Source organism: Geotrypetes seraphini, chromosome 3 (assembly GCF_902459505.1).
Source record: "Geotrypetes seraphini chromosome 3, aGeoSer1.1, whole genome shotgun sequence".
Lineage (NCBI taxonomy): Eukaryota > Metazoa > Chordata > Amphibia > Gymnophiona > Dermophiidae > Geotrypetes > Geotrypetes seraphini.
In genome coordinates this window covers 347,447,308-347,473,016 of record NC_047086.1, presented here as the reverse complement: position 1 = coordinate 347,473,016, position 25,709 = coordinate 347,447,308, and the positions used below count along the sequence as shown (strand labels likewise).

The following is a 25,709-nucleotide window of genomic DNA, read 5'->3' as shown; positions in this document are numbered from 1 at the left end:
TAGTGAATCTAGCCCAAAGTTCCACAAAAATGACTCAGGCCTAATCTGAAGGACTTCAAATAGTACAAGAAGCCCCTGTTTAAAATTTAAGATTGTTAAAATTGCGCCCAATAGTCCGCTCCCGCGGCGGCCCATCAGGTCCATGACCTGTAAGTGACCCTTTGTCTAAAACCTTTCAATCCCCATTCTTCTTCTACCTATACCCTTCCATAATCCTATCTCTACCTCTATCTTTATCCCTCAATCCCCGTATCCTTCAGGAACTTGTCCAATCCCTCTTTGAATCCTCTTAATGTACTCTGTCCTATTACATCCTCCGGAAGCGCATTCCAGGTGTTCACCACCCTCTGAGTGAAGAAAAATTTCCTAGCATTGGTTCTAAACCTGTCTCTTTCAATTTTTCCGAGTGCCCCCTTGTTCTGGTAGTTCCCAATAGGCTGAAGAATCTGTCCCTTTCCACCTTCTCTATGCCCTTCATGATCTTGTAAGTCTCTATCATGTCTCCTCTGAGTCTCCGCTTCTCCAGGGTGAAGAGCCCCAGCCTTTCTAGCCTGTCTGCGTATGAAAGGTTTTCCATACCTTTTATCATTCTTGTCGCTCTTCTCTGAACCCTCTCAAGCATCTCCATGTCCTTCTTTAGGTATGGCGACCAATATTGGACAGTGCTGCTGTTTGGAGCCATTTTTGACATCTTGCAAACCAAGGTGCGAAACATTTGGTGACTTTAAAATTAGAGTATTAGCAGTGGCTGGAAAGAGTGCATTGGTGGAACAGATCTGAGAGATGATCACGTCTCATAAGGCAGAGTGTGGTTAAAAGCAGCACTATCTGTACAAAAGAACGGAAATCCCCCCAACCTGTAGACACATTGGGAAAAAAAAGACCTTCAAACAGCCCACTCTCATTCTTCTTTACTATATTTTACCTGAAATCAACAAAGCTGCATGATCTGGCCATATGTATTTTTTTCTGCCAACTGTTCTTTTTCCATTATTTCCAGCTATAATACTAACACCACATTGCCCTCAGGGCCCGATACTACCATTTTGAGTTTATGAGAGAAATGCTTAGTACACTGTTTTTCAAACTTGTATTCAGCATGATCCATTTTTATCACCTAAAAATACACATGATCCTAAATAAATGATGATTAAAAAAAACCAAATCAACTAGGGGCCCCTCTCTCATCTGTGGCTCACTGGTTGAACTGCTGCCTCTGCACCCAGAGGTTGTGAGATCAAATCCCGCTAGTGCAAGACACTTAATCCTCCAGTGTCCACTGCTTTGAATATCAGCTTTGAAATGCCAAAGCGACAAAAAAGGTGGCATATAGGTCCCCATTCCCTTGGTTCATAGTCATTCGCGCGTGGGACCTTGGCGTGCCGACATTGCAGCGCAGACAATTCGATGCAAGACCCCAGTGTGCCACCTAAAAAGTTACTTTTAAAGAGCTCCGACGCAGGGTGTGAGTGGGGAACCCTCCCAGTTTACTTCATACTCTCTGCGCTGCCGTTGGGAGGGGGGGTGTTAGAACCCTCCATTATAGAGTAAACTTAACTTTTTCCTGATTTTTTAGGGAAAAGTTAAGTTTTCTCTATAATGTGGGGGGTTGCACCCCCCACCTCAACGGCAGCACGAAGAGTATGAAGTAAAGTGTGTGTGGGGGTTCCCCCCTACACCCCCGTCGGAGCTCTTTAAAAGTAACTTTTTAGGCGGCGCGCTGGAGTCTTGCGCCAAATTGTCTTCACTGCAATGTCAGCATGCAGAAGTCTCACGCGCTTTTGTCCCGTCACCATTCCCTTTCCCTTACTTCCTTCTTCCCTAACTCACTCAAAACATTAAAAGGGTTGTGGACTAGATATACCGCTTTTCTGTGGTGCAGGTGCTTTCTCTGTCTCTACTGGAATCACATTGAAGGCAACAGCAGCAGTACAGCGTCCTGGGTGTCAGTGTGCACTCATAGATCCCAGCAGCCCACATGGATTTCAGCTGAAAAGGAAACCCACAAGCAAAGAGAGGGCCGGGTCTGTGAATGTTCACTGAGTACAGGCTCTGTGCTGCCTGCCCCTACTAGAAACAGATCACAATAGAACTACCGTTTATACTCAAATACAAACCAGGATTTGGGGTCCAAAAAACTGGCCTCAAAATGGGGATCCCTGTCTGTCATACCCACCTCTGCTGATCCCTGGTGGTCCAGAGGTGCAGCAGGCAGGAGCGAGTTTTCTACCCCGCTGCTAACCAGGACTGTCTGTGGCTGCCGCGAATTCTGGTTTCTTCAGCTGCTGAGCGGCACCAAGCAGGAGCACGCTGTGGAGCTGCAGCTCAGCGCTGAGCAGTTTCCAGACTGTATCTCCTCTAGTTCTACTACTTCCCAGTCACAGAAAAAGAATTGTTTGTATATTAATACCTTTTGGAGTTCTCAAGACCTCCAGACATTAATTTTGAAATCTGTGCCTTAAAAGCTAAGCGCCCCTTTTACAAAGCCACGGTAGCGATGCTGCAGAGGTAAATGCACAGAAGCCCGTTCAATTCCTATGGGTTTCAATGCATTTACCGTATCTTTGTAAAAGGGGCCCTAAGTTTGATACTAAAAAAAATGTTTTTGACTCTTTTTGAGTTGTACATTAATCTAGAAGACTGACTGCAAAATAAAAGCTTTTTGATAATAGACTGGAATTTATTTACCACTTTCGATGGACTGATGATAATAATTTGAAGCGTTACCGGAAAGCTTCATAGAAAGTAATTCTCTGAAATTGCCCCACCCCCTCCTTTTACAAAAGCATAGCACAAGTCTCTGGTTGCACTTTCTTCTTCTGATTGCTTCCAATATTTCTTCCCTTCTTTCAGCCTCCTGTATGCTTCCTCTCCTCCAGATCTCATTCTCTCCCCCAACTTTTTCTTTCTTTCTCCCTGCCCTCTCCTTTCTTTCTTTCTGTCTCCCTGCCTCCCTTTCTTTCTCTCTCTCCCTGCCCCCTTTCTTTCTGTGTCTCCCTGCCCCCACTTCTTTCTGTCTCCCTGCCTGCCCCCTTTCTTTCTTTCTCCCTGCCCTCCCCCAAGCCACTAGGTTTGTCGCCACCGTAATTAGGGAACAGGCCCCCAAGCAACCTCCACCCCAAGCTCTCCCTGCAGAAGCGTCATGCTGACCAGCATTCCGCTCCCCGACGTCAATTCTGACGTCGGAGAGGAAGTTCCGGGCCAGCCAGGCAGCGATTGGCTGGCCCAGAACTTCCTCGCCAACATCAGAATTGATGTCGGGGAGCGGAATGATGGTCAGCGTGGCGCTTCTGCAGGGAGAGCTTGGGGTAGAGGTAGGGACGTTGGGGAGAGGAAGGCTGATCTGCCCGGTAGATCAGGACAGCAACACGAGTCTATCACAGAGCCCGGGATGGGCTCTGCGATCAACTCGCATTGCCTTCCCGATCTACCGGTCGATTGAGATCGACATATTGGGCACCCCTGGTCTAGAGAATGGAACGGGGAAAAATTTTGTCCCCATCCCTGCAAGCTCGGTCCCCATCCCCACAAACCATCTGATCCCATCCGCACAAGCCTCAAATAGTTTTATACTGAAGTTATTTTATTAAAGTAAATATTCTGTACAATTGTCATTTTATAAATCAAAGTTCTGGCTGCCGAACTAGAGAAAGAGCTGGCAGGGCTTTGTTCACAAATGTTTATCAACACAACTAATATACTTTATCCTTAAGCAAAAAAAAAGAAAAGTAATAGAAATTGTTTTCTACCTTTATTGTCTGGTTTCTGCTTTCTTCATCTTCTTTTCTGCTTTCTTCATCTTCTCTTCATTCTATTTCTTCCATCCATTGTCTGCCTTCTGTCTGCCTCTTCCATATGGCATCTGCTCTGTTACTGTGCCTCTCCCTTCCATCTCTCCCTCCACCCATCTTCTTCCTTCCGCTCCCCCCATAATCTGGCATCTCTGTCTTCTTCCCTTCCATCTTTGCTTCCCTCCCCCAGGTGGTTTTTAGCATCTCTCTCCTCCCCTCAGATCTAATATTTGTCTCCCCAATACATCATGCACCCTTTTTCCTTTATCCCCTCCTTCCATCCAGTATGTGCTCCCCTCTCGCTCTCCTCCCCACTTCCCTTCAGCGTCTATTCCACTCTCTCCCCTACCCACTTTCCTTCAGCGTCTTCTCTCCACGCTCTCTTCCCCATTTCCCTTCAGCATCTGCTCCTCTCACCTCTCCCCTCTCTCTCCACTTCCCTTCAGTGCCCTTCACATGGTCCAGCAGCCCCCTCCCTCCCGATTGCCATGGTCTGGGCATCTCCCTCCCACTCTTCCTTCCCCTCACCTACGCTAGTGATTTTCATTGTCTCCAAGTGGCCCGAGCCTGTTTCTCAAGTTGAGTGCGGCTGCCCAAAACTTTTCCTCTGACACAACTTCCTGTTTCCGGTTGTGTCAGAGGAGAAGTTTCAGGCAGTCTGTGCACAACTTGTTTAAAGGCTCATGTCGCTCAGAGACAATAAAAATTGCTGGGGAAAGGAGGGAGATGCCCAGACCGCGGCAATCGGGAGGCTGCGGGATCACACGATCGTAAGGGGTGATTTTGTGTGCATTCCCCTCACTTAACTGCAGGAACAAGGCCATTCACTGCTCCATGGGGCGGTAAATGACTTTTTCCCCTACTCGTGGTAACCATTTTATTTCCCTCTCCATTTCAGCAGGTTACCTGCGACTAGCCATGGGTAACAGTCACCGTATCATTCTCTAATTTAGTCCTGAGGTTGTGGATCATATTCTAATGTGTAATCTTCACATCCAAATCCACAGAGAAGTGGAACCAAATGCCAGTAATACTGATCAGGGAAGTATCTGATACAGTCTGCAAAAGCATTTGTTCTTCAGCAAAAAAAGATTTGTCAGCCCATCTGGTCTAATTGTTCCTATCCACGCTCCCAAATATCTACCAGCTACCAGCCACAGATTATGGCCACCTGTAGGACATCATTGCTTATCTGAGACAGCCGTTGTCATCTTCCTCCTTTGCTCTCTATCCTCCTGGGTATCGGAAAGATTTAGATCCCCAAAAGTTTTGAAGTTCAAGTTTTTATTAAAATTTGATACAATCACTTATCTGGTTTCTAAAGCGAGGTAAAATTTAATTAAAATTGGATACCATACGTATTTAAGTACAATAAATACAGAAAACAACCCCCCCCCCCAATGACTAACTTGAACAAGAGGAAAGGAAGGGAGGAAGTACAATCTTTAAAGAAAAGGTAACCTTTAAGGGAAGAACAATTTGGAGGGGATCGGATAAGGAGAAATGAAGTATCTGTCAGTAACGAATTATAGACTATAAGTGTCCTTAAATAAAAAAACACTTCAAGCTACTTTTGAAATGGTCAAGGTTTTTTTTCTTCTCTTAAGTGTAATGGCAAGGCATTCCAAAGTTGGGGGCGCAACAACAGAGAAGATGTATTGACGTCGTCAACTTATTATCTTCAGCGAGGGGACAGACAACAAGTGTTGGTCGATAGACCAAAGTGAAGAGCAAGACGGCTCTTTTGATGATAGTATTTTAAAAGATAACAATATTATTTTGAATGAGATTCTATGAGTGATCTGTAGCCAGTACACTTTTTCTAGCAGTGGTGTCACATGGTCAAATTATTTAGTGTTTGCAAGAGCAAAACATTTTCATTCTTCTGCTTCAATCCCTGGCACAACAAGGAGGAATTCATGATCAAGCCTGCTTTGAAAAATATTTGTCTCAGTTTTATTGCTTTAATCTTGTTGCATTTAATTCTCCTTTAACAAAACTCAGAATCAGTTTATCTAGTGGCACAAAGACTATGGCCTGAATCTTCCCAGCAGAGAGCAAGGAATCTGCTTCTTGCTTCTACCCTCCCCTCTCTTTTTATTCCCTGTTGCAACCAACTGCACTGTAAAGTACAGAAGTGGAGAGGCTGAAATAGGGACAGAAGAGGGCCTCTGCTCCACTCCTCCCTTCCTGTCCCTCCAACATGCTACTCCAGGGCTGCCAAAGTCCGGTCCTCAAGATATACTAACAGGCCAGGTTTTCAGGATAACCACAATAAATATGCAAGAGAGAGATTTGCCTGCACTGCCTTCTTGGTATGCAAATCTTTCTCATGCATGTTCATTGTTGATATCCAGAAAACCTGGCCTGCCAGTAGATCTCGAGGACTGGACTTGGGCAGCCCTGTGCTACTCAGATTCCACAGGGGCAGAAACTGGAGATCACTGGCCTGCTGTATTTTTATTTCAGCAGGCAGGGCCCTGTGCAGACCAATTTGTGCCCTCCCTCTGGGTATAAGGGGGGTTGGGGGAGGAAGTGGATGAACTATGTGGAAGGGGAAAGAGAAAGAAGGGAAATGCTGGACCATGGAAGTAGAGGAGGCATGAGGTGATGGGGAATTGTAGGATGGTATAAGAGAGAGAGAAGATGCTGGGCATGGGGGAACCATATGGGAGAATCAATAGGGGGATTGACAGGGAGGTGAGCGAGACTATAGCAGAAATGTAGTATTAGGAAGTGGGTGAAAGACAGAAGGGGCCTGGAAAATGGAACACCTAGGGAAGATGGGATGGACAGGAGGTGAAAAAGGAGATTGTTTGATAGGCAAGTAAGATTTTAAAAAGGAGATTGAAGGTTGTAGAATGAGGAGCACAGTGAAATCAGAGTGGAGCGAGAAGCAATAAAGAAAATTAAAAAAGCTATAAAGTCAAGATCAGCTTGTCAGAGACAGAAAGGGAATGGAATTTGATATACCGCCTTTCTGTGGTTACAATCAAAGCAGTTTAAGTATTATTTTGTACCTGGGGCAAGGGAGGGTTAAGTGACTCCAAAGTCACAAGGAGATGCAGTGGGAATTGAACACAATTCCCCTGGAATGAGAGAAGAAATGGCAAATGGAGAGAGGACACTGGAGAGTTTGATAACAAGGAAAAGCAGAAAATAGAGACTAGGACTGATATGACTGCAAAAGTAAAATGCTCCAACAACAAAAACAGAAAAATTAATGCTATTAAGTGGGATACTGTATATAAGCTTAGGGGAATTGCATCGTGGATGTCTTTGTAGTTTGTTCAGTACAAAAGGAAATGCATTTCTATTTTTATTTCTCCTGTGTAGTGGTGTATGCTGGGTTTGACTTTTTGAGGTTTTCTGTTTAATTTTTGTCTTCGTACTTCTATTTGTAATTTGTAGCCCCTTGCTCTGTATTTGGTGAAGGCGTGCCTGTGTTTTGTGTTTCTGAACAAGCTGCAATATCTGTTAATACCTAGTTTCTATGAAGAGATCTGTAGCAGTTCTACTTGTTCTGTTTTCCTAGTATTAGATGAAGTGGAGGGGCATAATCGAAAGGGACATCTAAGTCCGTTTGCGTCCAACTCGCAAGTCGTCCAAAGTAAAAAAAACAGCCTTGGACATATTTTCGAAAAATACGTCCAAAATTTTTTTTTCTTTCAAAAATCGTCTAATTATATGTCCTGCCGATCTGATCGTCCAAGCCGCTAAATCATCCATCTTTATACCACATTTCCGTCCAAGTCAAAAACGCCTAGAACAAGCCCTGTTGGACATGGGAGGGGTCTGCAAAGTGATGGACTGAACACCCAGATATGCCACCTAAATAGTGGGGTACCTTACAGGGCACTGCTGTGAACTTCACAAAAAGGGTGCCATGTCTTCTCCTCACTACAGTTCCCTTATAGGTCATGGTGAGCCCCCCAATCCACCTCCAGAATCCCCTAGACACCCTTATCTACCACCCCGATAGCCCTTATGGCTGCAGGAGCCACTTTTATACCAGTAAAAAAAGGGTTTTGGGGAGCAGAGGTAAGCAGCAAGAATCTTAAAATCTACAAGTTCCGAGTTACATACAAATCTGACTTAAGAACTGTTTTAAAAACGTAACTCGTTCTTAACCCAGGGACTACCTGTATATGTTAAAAATCATAAGTGTTCAAGGATTGTGCAGATGAAGACAGAGCTTGCAGGGACAAGGACAGAACACAACACACAGATGGATATGAAGATAGATCTTGTGGGGACGAGGTCAAATTTGTCTCCGTGTCATTCTCTAGAACAGATTCCTTCTCGGCCTTGGCAGCAGAAAAACTAGTTACATAGAAATGCTTGGTAAAGCAGCGTTTGGCAACATAAGGGTGCTTCAAGATGGGTTATAGCAGCTTGGACTCCTTTGCATTGTCTTCAGGTTTCTGTTAGTTTTTGATGCGTGTTTTACTCTGTATCCTGCCTTGGGATTAGGCAGGTTAAAAATCTTAATAAAAGAAAAATGAAATGAAATATTTGCAACCAGATGGATACACCTGGTGAAGAAAGCACAACAGTGGTTGATCTAAGGAAATCTGAAGAGTGATCAAGTGATTATCAGCCAAGGTTCACTGCAAAATGGCACCGAATCAGGGGAGCAGTGCTACATGGCAGGCAGGTGAGATAGCATATATAAGAAACCAAACAGAGATCTAGTCTGAGGCTGCAAAACACTGCTACAATTCATGGCCAATGCCAGAGCAACTCTACCCAGATATCTGTATAAATTATAAGAGCACTAAACATCCAGCAAACTGTGTTCAATTCTGGAGCTTGTACCTCAGAAGGGTACGGCAAAGTAAAGGGCCCAAAAGAAAGGCTACCAAGACGGTGCAGTAATAAGTATGCGCGCCAAAAGTCCTATGAAAATACACTGAACCAAACGATGTAACGGGTGGGGGAGGGATGGATAACACAGACACATTCAAATAACTGAAAGATAAAAAGAGCAGAAGCAAACATTTTGCAGTAGAAAAAAAAAAAAAAAATCTCGTCATATTAGTCTCATTTTGTTTGCCCTGACCTTGGAGCACCTAGACGAACCTCTCACACGAATTACCTCCTAACCCTGCTCGGCTGCTCGCCTCTTCTTTCCTAAGGTACTTACCGGGCGATCGCCGCCGCAGTCCAGGGGACGAGGAGCGCTAGACGTCGCAGCTTCCAGGAGCCAGCACCGGTCTCCGCTGGAGGGACTGAAAGGGCTGCTCACGCGAGGGGGGTCCCTGTCCTGCCTGCAGGAAATTCCACTCTCTCTGGGCTCAGCTCGCTGCTCATTTGGGTAAGAGAAACAAAAACAGCTCCCTTCCCCCCCCCCCCCCCCCTCGCAGTTTTTACTTTCATTTTCAAGTTCGTGACTAAGACGACTAGATCGTTTTCTGCAGCTAAGAGATGGCGGGACTTTTTTCAAAGGAAAATTCAGCACAGTGCATCGGCACTACTACTATTTATCACGTATGCTGTACATTTTGGACATTTAATAGACGGTCCCTGCTAGGAAGAGCTTACAACCTAACTTGGACAGACAGACACATAGGATTAGGAGTGAAGGACCCAAGGTGAGAGGAGTTAGGAGTTGAAGGCACTCTTGAAGAGGCGGGCTTTTAACTGGGCCTTGCCTTGAACGCAACCAGAGACAGAGTCTGCGGTAGGGATTCAGGCAGCTTGGGACAGAGTCTGGACTTGGCAGAGGAAGAGAAAGCACAGATAGGAGGGACTTACCAGCTGAGCAGAGCTCATAGGGGGGGAGATAAGTGAAGAGAGATAGTGAGGGGCAGCTGAGTGAGTGCATTTGTAGGTCAGCAGCAGGGCAACTTCGTTGCAAGATTAAGCACAGTAGGAGTACCCAGATGGTAAAAGGAAGTGGAGAGGAGAGAAAGGGGGATCAGATGCTGGATGGGAGGGGAAAGAGGGGAACAGACACTGAAAGTGGAGAGAGGGATCAGACTCTAGAAGTAAGTGAGGAGGAGAGAAGGGAGCAGACATTAGCTGGGAGGGGAGTGAGCGAGAGGAACAGACCCTCCCCCTTCCCCGGTCTTCCTTCTCCCTCTTTCCATCTGGGTACTCCTACTGTGCTTAATCTTGCACAATAACTCCTGTGTTGGAAGAAACTACACTGGTTACCTATGCAACAAAGAGTGCAGTTTAAGATTGTTGCGATTTTACGTTATATATCATGCTTCCCCCAAAGATCTTACAATAATTTTTTTTCAGATCGATAAACCGAGAAGCGAGCTTAGAGATGTAAATGGGATGAAATTAAGTTTGGAGGGTAGAATGTCAACTGTGCATGCTAGGATCAGAGCATCAATGATAATATCTCTGGCTGGCTAAGGAATGCCTTGCCTGGTATCCTGCGGTTTTGTATGGGGAGGATGAAATTTCAGAAAATGCTGAAAACTCGATTGTTTGCTAATGCCTAATTGTTAGGCTAATAAGATGTATTTCAGTTGATAATCGCCTTCAAGAATTTTTCTGACGGCGAAGTATGATTTAAAGCTTGTTTGTACTTCTGAATTGATCGATTTTGTGCTTTATCTCTCTTATAACAGGGATGATTAACGATGTTGTCTTGATATGTCTTGTTATACATGACAGTCGGAGGGAAATAAGATTCTATGTATGTCATTTGGAAACCGCATAGTTGTAGGCGGTATATAAATTTTTAAATAAATAAATTTATTTTATTTTAAAAGTTTCTATACCGTTTAAAACTAAACGGTTTACATAATTTACATACATCATTTTAAAACAATATCTTTTTTTATGTTTGGGGTTTTTTGTGGGGGGAAGGGGAAGTAAAAGTATCCTAAAAAGATAGAATAAGGAGTGAGAAAGTGGGGAGCAACAATTCTTTCCCCTTTTTTCTTTAGTGCCCAGCCCTGCATAAGGTGCCCTTCCCCCTTTCACTAGACACACCAACAGTTTTTGGTGCACTCCTTACCATGTTTGTTAGATTTGATCTAGAAGGATGGGAGGGTTTGTTTTGGGGAGGGGGGTGTTTGTTTTTTATTTTGTCTTTTTCTTTCGGCCATCCCAGTGATGGTATCTTTTGGTAGTAGTCAATTTTCACTAATTGGGGATAGCCACCTTATGTTTCGATACTTGGGCATACAACTGTGTATTGACCCTAGTACCTTGTATAAAATCAATGCTAGCCCCTTATTGTCTCTTACGAAGGACCATTTTTAGAAATGGGTGGCACTGCCTCTATCTATGTTGGGACATATTAGTCTCTATATGCTATGGTTATTTTTCCAAAATGGCTCTACTGCTTTCAGACCTTGCCCGTTTATTTATTGAAAAGAGATGTGCAAACTCTACATAAATTGGTATATAGTTTTTGTTGGGGGGGGGGGGGATGTCAGGTGAAGATGAGGTCATGCTAGCTTCATGGCAGTTGGAAGAGAGGTGACCTGGGACTTCCCGCTATAAAACTTTACAACATGGCTTCATAGTACAGATTATTATACTCCACTGGAGATGGAAAAGGCTTTGGGACACCCCCGACAGCTGCTATACAGCTTACAAGCTAGAGTAGAGGAAATGCCACTGTCTCTTCGAACTTCTTTACTTATTTGATCAATTACAAAGTTGTGGGTCGACCTGGCCTGTTGGGGGAAATTTCAGCCCCACAGTAGCTGCCTCTTGCCAATTAAAAAAAATGGGGATTTTCAGCTAGGCATGGATAATCCGTGCTTTAAGGTTTGGGAGAGCCATGGGTTGCAACATCTTAAGCAGGTGGTGACTTTAGAGGGGCAGATGCAAAGTTTGGAGGCCCTTTGTGGTCCTGATGCTTATTTGCAACTTCAACACTATGTCTGGTCCTTGCCTGTTTCGTCTTTGTGTTGATCAGCTGAGTCATCAGTAGAAGACTTGCTAGAACAACTGCCAGATGCGATACCTTCTGTTTCGCTCTTTCATAAAAGATTGGCACTTGGATTACCTGGGAGAGATCTTTCTGAGTTGGCAGTGGAGTGCAGATCTCTTGTGCATGGTGAGGATGGAAGATCTTGTCAAATAGTTACAGTCTATGACCCATGGGGTTCATTCCACAGAATTATGGGATGTCAATTTCATTTTTTTATTGGGCTTTTATCTCTATCTCAGCTTTTTCATATGGGAGGGATAGAATCAGAGACATGTGCCAAATATCAGATGGCAGTCCCTTTTCCTCAGCACTGTAAGTTTTACCAGCACTTCACATGGAGGGTAGCAGTGGCAGAAACCCAACATAAAGTATAATCCAGAGTAAATAAATACTAGCACAAAACAGTCCTTCTCAAATAGGCATACAATGCTTTCAAGAACACCAGAAGCCACACGCAATTGATTCAATTTAACTCCATCAGCTCTGGTTCCATTTCAATCCCTGGAGAAAGCTCCTGTGTCTATGGCTTCAACCTTTGCTGAGCTACAATTTTCAAAAGTGGGAAGAACCTCTCCAACTTCTTGCATTTCCCAGTCTAGAGGCCCATGGTCTAGCTAGCTGGCCAAGAGAAAGCTTCTGCTCTCTCCTTCTCCTTCTTGATTCTTTTAAGAGCCTCTCTTTAAGGAATGCTAAATCACTCCCCCTTCAGCCTGTACAGGGGGATGGGTTTAGGTTCTCTAGCTCAGTGGTCCCCAACCTTTTTGACATCAAAGACCGCTTTTAATAGAAGAAAATTTTTCTAGGGACCGGGGTGCAGGGAAGGGTGGGGGATTTGGGGCGGGTTCGGAGAGCAGTTGTATACACAATATACATTACATTTCTAGCAAAAAATGAAATACAAATTTCTACCTTTGTTGTTTCTGCTTTCATCTTCTTGTCATTCTCTTCCTGCCATCCACTGTCTGCCTCTTTGATATGACATCTGCTTTATTTCTATGCCTCTGCCAGAAACTCTCTCCCTCCACCCCCCCACCCCCAAATTAGTCTGGCACCTATCTTCTTCCCTCCGCTCCCCCATGGTCTGACAGCTCTGTTTTTTCCTGTCCATCTCTCACTCCCTGCCCCAGATGTTTTTTAGCATCTCTCTCCTTCTTTTCTCCCTTCAGATATGGTATTCGTCTCCTCCCCCTCTCCCAATGCTCCAGTATCTCTCTCTCCTCTCCCTTCCTGCTCATTTTGTTTTCTACCTCTTGTCTATTTACTTTCTAGTCCTCAATTTCCCTTTCATTGTGTCTACCTACACATAGGCATCGGAACCGGGGATGGGGGGGCCACAGGGGCCCTGTCTTCCCCCAAATTGCCCAGCATTAGGGGGGAGCAAACAGAGCAGCTGCCCTAACTACTGTCATAGCCTGCAAGCGCCCTCGCCCATGCTCTGGGGCTCTAACGCGGTGCTTGCTAGCTTCCTGACCATGTTCCTCCGAAACTGGAAGTTAAGTCATGAGGGGGGAGGGAGGAGAAGTGAAGCCAGCAAGCAAAGCATTAGAGCCCTAGAGCATAGACAAAGTCACTTGCTGGCTAGGGTGTCATCAATGGGAGATAGGGCAGGGAGGGAGGGAGGTTTCAACTCACTGCTCCTGCTTGTTTTGGGCTAGGACAGGGAGGAAGGTGTTCAACTCGCTGCTCCTGCTTGCTTCGGGCCTTCCTCGCTGCCAGGTCCTACCTTCGCAGAAACAGAAAGTAGGTGGAACCCAACTGCGAGAAATGCTGCCGATGGCTGTGTGACACTGGGGTAGGGGGTGAGATGCTGCAGCAGCACCCTTTTGGGGAGGGAGAAGGAAGACCAGGGGGGGAGAAGATAAATGCTGCTATTGTACCCAATAGGGGGACAGAGAGGGAAAGAGGGAGAAGGAAGACCAGGAAGGGTCTGTTCTTCTCGCTCACTCCCCTCCCAGCTAATGTCTGCTCCCTTCTCTCCTCCTCACTTACTTCTAGAGTCTGCTCCCTCTCTCCACTTTCAGTGTCTGTTCCCCTCTTTCCCCTCCCATCCAGCATCTGATCCCCTTTCTCTCCTCTCCACTTCCTTTTACCATCTGCCCCCTCTCTCCCCTTCCAACCAGCATCTTCTCCCATCCCCACTTCCATCCAGCATCTGCCCCTCCCTCTCTCCACTTCTCTTCAGTCTGCTCTCCTCTCTCTCCCTTTCAGCATCTGTTATCCTTCCCCCTCTCCCTCCACTTCCCTTCAGCACCACTGAACCTCTTCCCCTCATCAGGCAACCTTTCTCCCTTCCCCTCACCTTCGTGGGTGTGCTTCAGAGTCTTCTGTTTCCGAGTGTCTGCACGTGGCAACATTTTCACAAGTCCTGCGTGAATGCCCCAAAGTTTCTCCTCTGACACAAGCCGCCGAGGTGGAAACAGGAAGTGTGTCAGAAGAGAAGCTTTGGGGCACTTGCATGGGACTTGAGAGAATGTTGCTGTATCCAAACACTCAGAAACAGAAAATTCTGGAGCACCCATGAAGTTGAGGGGAAGGGAGGGAGATGGCAAGACTAGAGGAAGGAAACTCTGGAGATAGCAAGACTAGAGGAAGGAAATTCTGGAACCGTTGCCGGCAGTTCTCTCGTGGCCTGGCTGTCAGACGGCCGTGGATCGCTAGTGGGCCATGGACCGGGAGTTGAGAACCCCTGCTCTAGCTGACTGTGTGAAAACCTGCTTCCCCGCTGTGCCCTGTCTCTGGTTTAAAGGGCCAGGCATTAATTAAGATCTTATTCCTTTTGAGGGCTTAGAGCAGGGGTGTCCAATGTCGGTCCTCGAGGGCCGCAATCCAGTCGGGTTTTCAGGATTTCCCCAATGAATATGCATGAGATCTATTAGCATACAATGAAAGCAGTGCATGCAAATAGACCTCATGTATATTCATTGGGGAAATCCTGAAAATCCGACTGGACTGCGGCCCTCGAGGACCGACATTGGACACCCCTGGCTTAGAGGGAGGTTTGGCAAAAGATGTCACTGACTGCTTGGGTTCTGACAATCCCTCACTGTTTTATCCCTGTAATTGCAAGGTAGGTCAGCATCCAACTGCTCTGCAGAGCACACCTGGTCAGCTCTTCTGCGGGCACTGGATTTGACACAACATGAGAACGGTCCCTGAACGAACCCTGAGAAGTGAATCTAATGGAGGTTTCAGCCATGCAATCTGCCTCATGCATATTCATTAGGGCTATCCTGAAAACCTGACTGGCTGGTGGTCCTTCAGGACAGGTTTGGGGAACCACTGCTAGAGGAAATAATGGAGGTGTACTCACAGTTCTGCATTGCCTTATGTGTCAGCATTTCTAACAGCAGCTGAATGGAGAGAGGATTTTCTGCCCAGAAACTTCCCCAAATGATCAGAGATGACCTCCACCCTCACAGATCCTCGCCAAATGGTTGGGGGCGGGAAGGGCAGTCTGTGTCTTTAAACCCATTGGGTTTCCCTCCAGATGCATACAGCCTGTGTTTAAAGCCCATGACAAGGTCAGCAGGCACACATACTCCCAGGGGAATGGACCCCGAGTTTAGGAAGGCTGGATCCAGAGATCCACCAGTTTCTCTGTGAAGCAGCAGTCTGCATCCTTTCCTCTGACAGGGGACCCCTGGAAAGGGGTCTCCAAGCACTGAAGCCACTGAGAAAACAAACTTTAAATGCCCCCCCCCCCCCCCCCCCCAAGAAAAAGAAAAGACCTGCACAGATTGCTTGCAGAAATTGTAATTAGATATAAGAACATAAGAACTGCCATACTGGGACAGACCGAAGGTCCATCAAGCCCAGTATCCTGTTTCCAACATTGGCCAACCCAGGTCACAAGTACCTAGCAATAGCCCAAGGAGTAAAATAGATTCTATGCTGCTTATCCTAGGAATAAGCAGTAGATTTCCCCAAACCATCTTACCTAATGGCTTATAGACTTTTGTTTTAGGAAAATATCGAAACCTGTTTTAAACCCTATTATGCTGTTTTCACATTCTCTGGCAACAAATTCCAGAGTTTAATTACATGTTGAGTGAAGAAATATTTTCTTCAGTTTGTTTTAAATCTACTACCTAGTAGCTTCATCATAAGCCCCCCTTGTCCTACTATTTTTGGAAAGAGTAAACAAGTGATTCCCATCTACTCATTCCACGCTACTCAGTGTTTTATAGACCTCTATCATATTTCCCCTGAGCCATCTACTCCAAGTTCAAGATCCCTAGCTGTTTTAGCCTTTCCTTATGGGGAAGTCATCCCATCTCTTTTACCATTTTCGTCACCCTTTTCTAATTCCACTATATCTTTTTAGATGCAGCAACCAGAATTGCAGAGTATTTGAGGAGCGGACGCATCATCGAGTGATGCAAAGGCATTATAACATTTCCATCTTCGTTTTCCATTCCTTTCCTGATAATTCCTAACATTCTATTTGCTTTCTTAGCTGCCGCCACCACACACTTCTAGACCCACAAGCTAAGGATTTCAACACATCCTGAACAATGACACTTAGATCCTTTTCCTGGTTGGTACTCCTAACATACAACCCTGCATCACATAGCTATAGTTTAGGTTCCTCTTTCCCACATACATCACTTTGCACTTGCTCACATTAAACATAATCTGCCATTTTGATGGCCAGCCTCACAAGGTCTTGTGATTTAACAACTTTGTGTCATCAGCAAATTTAATTATCTCACTAGTTATTCCCATCTCTAGATCATTGATAAGGGAACCCCACTATGTACAAAAATACCTCTCCAATTAGTTTTCAAATATTCAATTAGAAAGTGATGAAGCATGTGCTCAGAAAAGTTTTGATTTCTGCAATCTGAATTGTGGGTTTAGATTGAACACATAGCGAATGGAATCCAGAATGGACGTTAACAGAATAAGATTTTAGAGTCACCCCCAGAAACTTAGTTTTGCTGAATTCAGACCCACCCCAATTTTCCCAGACAGTAATGAGCTCAACTCACAGATCAGCTTCTCACTGCAGTTGGAACTGGAGAAGGGATTTCTGCCTCAGACAAGCAAGGGTAGCTCCAGTGGCTTATCTCTTCAGGGGGGACACAGCTGATCTCCGCCCAGCCTTCCGGCCAGTCATGGGGGTCAAATCAGCCCATGCTTAAGCACCTGATTCTACAATGGTAAGCATAGCTCCACAGGGGACCTAGCCCTGAGCTCCCGCAGGCTGGCTAGGCAGGTGCTCTTTTTAAAAGTGTGGCCCTCCTGGCTACAGACCCCAATGGCTGGCCCTTCTCCCAAGCAGAGCTGTCTCTGGACTACAGAGAACCTCTTAGCAAAGGGAAGCCTCAAAAAATATTGGATTAAATCCTGAAAATAAAAAAAATCTTCGACATTAAATCCTGAAAATAAAACATCTTCTCAACTCGCTTGCAGAAGACTAAGGAAAGGGGTCGCTACCCAAGACATACAAGGGGGCGGAGAGAAGAAAATGACTGATGTCTTCTACAAGCAACTCACGAGTTGAGGTATTTAACCCATCAATAAGGAATCATTTGCTGTTTGAACAGGTAAGTATGCTTAGGGAACAGCCCAGGAAAGAACTCATCCATGAGATATCGCAATTATTTAGAATGGCAACACAACATTTACCAAATGATCCAATGGTTTTGATATTTGACCAAATGGTTTTGCAACATGACTGTTATGGACTTGGAGTGTGCCTCTAGTGGAACATTAATTACAATGCTAATATTGTAAGGTAGCATAGAAAGAAATACGAAGTAATGATGGCAGTAAGAGAAAATAGTGCAACTATAATAATATTCTTTAAAAAAACATAGAAGGTACAAGGGGCTCAGGAAGAATAAGCAGAGAAATACAAGGGTGGTTTGAAAAGTTTGTAAAAATAAGTTCAACAATGTAGTCTCCATCGAGGGCTACATACTTAGTCCAGCGAGTTTCCCTATCGTAGGAATAATAGCTTACAAAAAAACTGGAAACTCGCTGGACTAATGGCCTCTTTTACAAAGCTGTGCTAGCGGCTTCCACGTGTCAATAGCCCCGAAGCCCTTTAAATCTGTATGGGCTTCGGGGCCTTTAGTGCAGTGCAGCCGCTAGCGCGGCTTTGTAAAAGAGGCCGTAAGTGTGTAGCCCTCGATGGAGACTACATTAGAAACATAGAACATAGAAAGATGACGGCAGAAAAGGGCTACCTCCCATCAAGTCTGCCCACTCTTCCGACCCACCCCATCAAGTCTGAGTGCTAATGACCCAGTTCCTTAACTCGACCCCCGTAGGGATCCCACGTGGATGTCCCATTTATTCTTAAAGTCGAGCACGCTGGTGGCCTTGACCACCTGCACCAGAAGTTTGTTCCAGTGATCTACAACCCTTTCTGTGAAGAAATACTTCCTGGTGTCACCATTAAATTTCCCTCCTCTGAGTTTGAGCGGGTGCCCCCTTGTGACAGAGGGTCCCTTGGGAAAGAATATATCGCTTTCCGCCTCGACACGACCTGTGATGTACTTAAATGTCTCAATCATGTCCCCCCTTTCTCTGCGCTCCTCAAGAGTGTAGAGCTGTAATTTGCCTAGTCTTTCTTCGTATGAGAGACTCTTGAGTCCGGAGACCATTCTAGTGGCCATTCGCTGGACCGATTCAGCTCGAAGCACATCTTTACGGTAATGTGGTCTCCAGAATTGCACACAGTATTCCAGGTGAGGTCTCACCATGGTTCTGTAAAGCGGCATTATGACTTCAGGTTTGCGGCTGATAAAGCTTCTATTGATACATCCCAACATTTGCCTTGCCTTGGATGAAGCCTGCTCTACTTGTTTGGCAGCCTTCATGTCTGCACTGACGATTACTCCCAAGTCCCATTGTTTAACTTGCTTTTTTTACCAAACTTTTCAAACCACCCTTGTAGTTTTACATTGGAAAATAAATCAGTAACTTATCAGTGAAATAAAGCATTCACAAAAATTCTTTATGTCTGTACATTAGAAATGCAGCCAACATACACACAGCAAGCTCCTACTAAAAGCTGATGGCAAGTGGAACAGTTTGAGAAAATGCAACTGTTTAAAGGCAAAAAGTAAGAAGTACATAATTGAAACAGAAATACGTCTAAAAACCTTCCTAAATCGGCACTTGGACAATCAAAAAGCCAGGTCGTCCAAGTGCCGATAATCGAAACGGGTTTTAGACGTATCTAAAAAACAGCTTAGGCCATTTTAGTGCTGCTGTACGCCCAGAGTGAAAAGAGGTGTTTTTGAAGGAGTGGTGAGGGCAGGAGGTAGGTGGGATGTGGGCCGACCCAGACTTAGTCATCCTGTAGCGATAATTGAAAGTTCAACAAGACTTCCTAGACGGAACTTATACATTGTGACTTAGGCGATCTAAAAACAGGTATAAGTGCCCAGAAGGTATCAAAAGTGCCCAGATAACCACTACAGGGACAAAGTAAAGACCCCCACACACTCCCCCAGTGATTACCGCAATAAAAATCAGAATAAAAAAAGTACATACCTGCATCCAGAACATCAGCACCTGGCACAGGAAAGCCTAGTAGAGCTGCACAGAGGTGGCTTAAGTATTGTGAGGGTGGGCTAGTGAACTATAGAGAGGAAGACCCAGGCCCATAAGCCACTCTATCCACTGCATTCATGGTGAAACATTCACCCCCAAACCCCTACTGTACTGTCATATAGGTGGCACCTACAGCCATAAGGGCTATTGGGGTGGTAGACAGGTGGGTATAATAGGTTTTGGGGGGCCCACCATGACCTATAAGGGAGTTGTGGTGATGTTTATGTGGCACCCTTTTTATGAAGTTCACACTACTGTGTTGCCATGTCTGGGTGGCCAGTCTATCACTTTGCTGACCCCTCCCACATCCAAAAGGTCTTGTTCTAGGCATTTTTGACTTGGACGATTTTTTTGGATGAGAATGGGATAATAAAGATAGATGACTTAGCGGTCTAGATGATCAAATGGCTGGACGTACAAGTAGATGATTCTCAAAAAAAAATTTGGGGGGGATGTATTTTTCAAGAATGGACTTTGGACGTGTCTGACTTTGGGCGACTAGCAACTTAGGCCCAATATGGACTTGGACCTTTTTTTAAATTATGCCGCTCTAAGCGAATAACCTAGAAACAGGAGACCATAGTGCCAATGGCCTAAGAATAGCAGAACACACAAGAGCTTCTTTAAAACTTTAATCCTATGATCAAAGCAATAAAGTTATTCATCCAGGCAATGCACTACTTGAACAAAAACATGCTAAGTGTTATTTACATAATTTGTACAGTGCATGATTAAAAATGATATTTTTACTATATACATATTTAACAGTACAATTAAAACCTGTGTGCTACAACAAATACAGTACAGTCCATAAAAATCATAATACAGTACCTTTCCCCAGTTACAGGACATTTAACAGATGTGACAGACTTAAACCTGCATAATCTTATAGCAGTCATCTCTGTTCAACTATACCCACATACAAACATAATCCTTGTGCATAACAATTAGACAAGACAAAAAGAAAACTGAAGTTCCTATGAATTGGACACAAGCTAAACACGTTACATAAAAAACACTAAAGCTGCAATATCTGTTTTCCCAACTGCACTACATTCTGTTAAGACAAACATTAATGGTCACTCTTACATTTAAGTTTTAAGTGCAGAGCAAAAAAATAGTGAGTAAGCTAATCATCATGCAGTTGCTATGGACAAAGATCCTTCTTCAGTTTCCAAAATCCCTCATATTTCACAAATTTTTCAATGTCCAGGGAGCATTTGAAAAATGATACCAATATTGTCCACTGTATAAGCCCCTTTCGCAGCAAGCAGGCTGAATTGTTTTATTTTCTTCGATCCTTAACACTGAATTGCATTGTAGTGTAAAAATGTTGTATAGTTTCAAACCTTCATATTAAGTAATCTGAATCCAAATTTACCATTAGTGGGAATAATTGTTGCTTTTTGATAATAAAACTGTTATTACTTAGACATTAGCTTTTCACAGTACAAACATATAGAAGGTTCAATTTATAAACGATACAGTACCTCCATAAAACTTGAGCCGTTACTCCCTTTCTATCCTATCTCTTCTTTTTTAATTTCAGTCCACTGATCAGCAGTAGAGAATGACACGGTGACGGTTTACCCGCGGCCACCGCATTTAAGCCGCGGGTCACCGCCGAAAACGGGGAAGAAAACTAGCAGTCGCTGCGGTGACGGGGACAAGGCCATTCACCGACCACGGAAACGGTGAACAGGTTTGTCCCCGCGGGCCAATGTACCTCCTTCTAGGAACCGCTATTTACCTGTGTTTCACCGTGCTCCTCATTTGTCAGATCAACCCTTCCTGCCAATCGCAGCAGAAGGGTACCCAACCCCTCCTGCCGGTCCTCCCAATGGCCTCCCCTAAGATCGCCGGCAGGAGGGTACCCAACCCCTCCTGCTGGACCCCCCCCCAACGAACCCTCCCACCCCGGAACCCCCTTAGTCTTACTTTCCAAGTTGGACCGGACAGCTCCTCGCTCGTCTGGCCAGCAGGCCTGCCTCCGTCCAAATGAGGCGGGCCCGCCCCTCCCCTCCCCTGCCTAACCCACAGGATCCTAGGGCCTGATTGGCACAAGCACCTAAGGCCCCTCCTATAGCGGGAGTGGCTTTAGGTGCCTAGACCAATCAGGCCCTAGGATCCTGTGGGTTGGGCAGGGTAGGGGCGGGCCCGCCTCATTTGGACGGAGGCAAGCCTGCTGGCCATACGTGTGAGGAGCCGTCCGGTCCAACTTGGAAAGTAAGACTAAGGGGGTTCCGGGGTGGGAGGGTTCGTTGGGGGGAGGGTCCAGCAGGAGGGGTTGGGTACCCTCCTGCCGGCGATCTTAGGGGAGGCCATTGGGAGGACCGGCAGGAGGGGTTGGGTACCCTTCTGCTGCGATTGTCGGGAGGGCCGTTGGGGGGGGTCTACAGGAGGGGTTGGGTGCCCTCCTGCCGTGATCGCTGGGGGGAGGGGAGACTTGCAGCCGTAGCCGCGGTCACTATGCTAATCACGGCAGGGAGATCTTTGCCGCGATTAGGTACAGCGGCCGCGTCTAATTACCATATAGGCTAACATTGTAAGCATTTAAAGTACATGTCGTGTTTGTTTTTGCATTGCTAGCCCCAGGGGTAGTGGAAGATTAGTGATTGAAAAACTGTATGAAAAATAACTATTTTAAATTTAGTGATCAAAATGTGTCAGTTTTGAGAATTTATATTAATTAATTTTTTCTCTGCGTGTTTTGTTTTTGTATAGTTATTAACTAATATTTAACTAAGTTTTAAAGTTTTAAAGAATGTTTCCTTTATACGTAAATAAAGAAAAGTGAATGGGATTGCAGTGGCGGTGACGGGGCGGTGAATGGGGTGGCAGTGGCGGTGACGGGGCGGTGAAGAGGATGGTGAGACGGGGACGGGGCGGTGACGGGGATGGTGAGACGGGGACGGGGCGGTGACGGGGATGGTGAGACTGGGACGGGGCGGTGACGGGGACCAATTTTTTCACCGTGTCATTCTCTAATCAGCAGTATACAAATATTTCCCATGTCTTGACAGCTTTAGCTGTATCATGAAACACACATAAAGCTAAAACGCTTCATAGACAAAACCGTGGAAGACAAAGGTGCGCGCCGACAACTGAGCACAAGACGGAGGCACGCGCCGAAGAAAATGAGTTTTTAGGGGCTCCAACAGGGGGTTTTGTTGGGGAGCCCCCCCACCACTTTACTTAATACAGATCGCGGCGGCGTTGTGGGTGGTTTGGGGGTTGTAACCCCCCTCATTATACTGTAAACTTAACTTTTTCCCCCTGTCGGAGCCCCTAAAAACAGTTATTTTCTTCGGCGCGCGCCTTTGTCTTCTGCGGTTTTGATCTGACACCGCTAAAACAAGATGTAATATGACCCCTAGCAACATGTAAAAATGAACACGATGTAAAAACTGGCAGGCAATTCATTCATGCATTTCATCCATTAGTTAAAAAATATGAGGAAATTAACATTCTTGAATAAGGGTATCAGCATAATCGGGGGTTATTTCCCATTCCACATCTATAAAAATCCTCAGTCTGATGAAGACAGTAGAAAGAATGGGAAAATATGAACGTAAGAATAGCCTTACTGGGTCAGACCAATGGTCCATCAAATCCAGTAGCTCGTTCTCAGTGTGGCCAATCCAGGTCCCTAATACCTGGCCAAAACCCAAGGAGTAGCAATATTCCATGCTACCGATCCAGGGCAAGCAGTGGCCTCATTGACCCTTATATAAATGATGCTTAAAGTTAAGCGCCTAGATCAGCATGTCTGACTTAATTAAAAGGCTTAATTGGTGCTGATAATTAAAAATTACCTCATAATTGACATAGATTACTACTATCCAGTTAACTGCAATTTAACTTGGTGCAAGGTCCAAGGTTCCTACCAGAAAGCAGATGTGGTTAAGGGAAGATCATGGGCATGCTTTCCATGTACTATAGGTGCCCAACTTAGGTGCACTTATTTAGGCCAAGAAAACCCTGACATAAATAGGGTGCGCCTAAGGTTAGGACACCTATTGATGCCTAAGCCCACTTTAGGCACCGCTAGGCACAATTCTATAAAGTGTACCAATCCTTTAGGTGCTATTTAGGCTCATACTACTCGGCACCTAAGTTTTAGGCGCAATTTGGCCCTCTGTGTCTTAAAACACAGTGGGCCAAAACTAAAACTCAAAACTAATTCAGAGTTTATGCCTATGTAAAATATTATGTGGTATGAGATTTTTGTAAGATCCAGTTGCTTATAAACAGGCCTGCAAATATCTCGGAAGTCTAAGGGGACAAAGACTCAATGATCTGAAACTATTAAATCATTCAACTGTGGTCACATTAGAGAAAGATATCTTCAATTACCTTGAACCCCTCTAAGTAATCAAAATGATTCAATGCTCTTTTCAACAGATAACAAATGAAGATATTTTGAAGATTAAAACACTACCACCACTTAACTTTTTCAATTTGTTAAAAGTATTTCTCTGCACTCCAAAGTCTTTGTACATTATGAAATAACATTTTAAAATATTAATCCAATTCAAGATAATACAAGAGCTTAAAAGGCGCATCTAAAGACAACCCCTATGTTCTCAAGTTCATGCACTGATCTTGGTTTGAGTCTTTCCCTGGTCTTAAAACAGTGAAATTGCTTACTTGCAACAGGGTTCTCTATAGATTGGAGGATAAATCGCACACATGAATGGTTTCATCCAATAGCACCAATATAACCAACTCTCGGAGCTCAGAAAAGTCTACAATTTTTCGGAACATGTGCAGGACTTCCAATGCAGCTGTTACCTTAAGTAGCCATATTTCAGAGGTTAGGAGTCGACTCCCTGAAAACATGGCTGTGTTCGATGTAACCTATTCTCTAGAGAACCCTCATTAATACATAAGGAACAGTGATTTCACTATCAACAAGCAGAGTGAATCTACTACATAAGTAGAAGATATACTGGTGGTTGCCCCTTTTTCTTTTTGTATCCCAGGAAGAACACTGATGGGGGAGTTGACCATTCATTGAAAGTCCTTCTACAACAGCTTGACTAAATGCAGTTTCTTCAAGGCATACTGTGCATACAATAGTGAGAGATGAAGGTGTGAATGGACAACCATGTTGCAGCTCCGTTTTCTTCTATTGGGCCTGAGTGGCATGCAATTGAGGAAGTCATAGCTGCCTTGATATGCCTTCACTAGTTTTAATCCTGTTAGGTTACAGTAATGGGAAATACAGTTTTTTAAAGATAATTTTCATATTTTGTCACTGCAATTCTTAATATTATGAGCAAAGGAAATGAAAATTGCAATATGCCTTGTATCCTTTCCAGAGTAAGCTGGTGCCTTTCTATAATCCAGTATATGCAGGGTCTGCTTACCTGCATGAAGCCTTGGAAAGCCAATGGATAATGAAATGCATATAACAAAAATTAAATTTTAATGCAGTTACTCAAAATCTTTCCAGGACAATTCTTTATATCTGCTGCCTCCATTAAATCAAAGGGAGACTTCATAAACAGAATTAGAACCACATTGAGGTTCCATAACAATGATTTCTTGACTTGGGGCTTTGTATACCCATAAGAGTGATACACTATTGTATTTTACAACTTCACTAAGTCTGGAAAAAATCTTATACCACATCTCATCCTATTGTAAATCACAACCAATCTAATTGTGAACTACATTGAATCCCAGTTGAAAATAGCAGTATAGAAGAAAAATGGTATAGTAGGATACCAAAACAAATCTTGTGGGGAGTAAAAGGGTCAAGATTTTCCAAGATCTCAATTTAAAGCTGCAAGATTTTTGCAGAGTGCTTCCTAGATATTAAGATATCTTCCAATAAAGGTGAATGGATACTAGTGATAGCTAACAGCCATGCTACGAACACTAGCAAATGGATAGCTGGATGGAGAATCTTCCCTCAATTTAGAGGAAAGGAAATTCTGATAAGTATTATGGCATCCTGAACAGTAGCTGGAAGCAACTGAAGAAACCAGATTTGACAGGGCAAGCTGAGGTTATGAGGATTACACAGGCTTTCTTTCTTGCAAAGGTTTTAACAGCAGTGGAATGACAGATTGGGACCTATTTCCAGTTTATGCCGAAAGTATTGTAAGCCAAGCTGAATTCACTTGGTCTCCTGGAAAACTGTGGAAGCTTCTTGTGGACTGCTGGAACTCCACAATGGAGGAAGATATTCTCTAGCATTTCTTGGTCTAAAAACCATTTATGTGAAGTTACAGGCAATGGCTAAGCTTTATTTATTTGGGCTCACAATATGTTTGTACTTCCAGCCTAAAATACAATGAGGTAAATGTAATTTGAACTGGGCTGCTTTGGTTCTCAGTCTATTTTTCCACTTTTGATTCCATTTTACATTCATGAAACCATGTTACTGAGAAATAGTCCAGGTCCATCTCCCCAATGCCTCTTTGCAGATTTAA

At 44.5% G+C, this 25,709-nt stretch overlaps 1 protein-coding gene across 4 annotated transcripts in view; it reads right to left on the bottom strand.

Annotated features, from left to right (window-relative positions):
• The window catches only part of TRAF5 (TNF receptor associated factor 5), a 105,966-nt gene extending 96,175 nt beyond the window's left edge, over window positions 1-9,791 (bottom strand). The window contains exon 1 of one of the 4 annotated variants that reach the window (XM_033938122.1): window positions 8,938-9,791. The gene's annotated coding sequence lies outside the window, so the exon portion shown is untranslated. Of the gene's footprint in view, window positions 1-3,749; window positions 3,797-8,937 lie in introns of those variants that run through there. The other 3 variants (XM_033938121.1, XM_033938116.1, XM_033938119.1) reach the window with 3 other exon arrangements.
• Window positions 9,792-25,709: the final 15,918 nt, after the last annotated feature.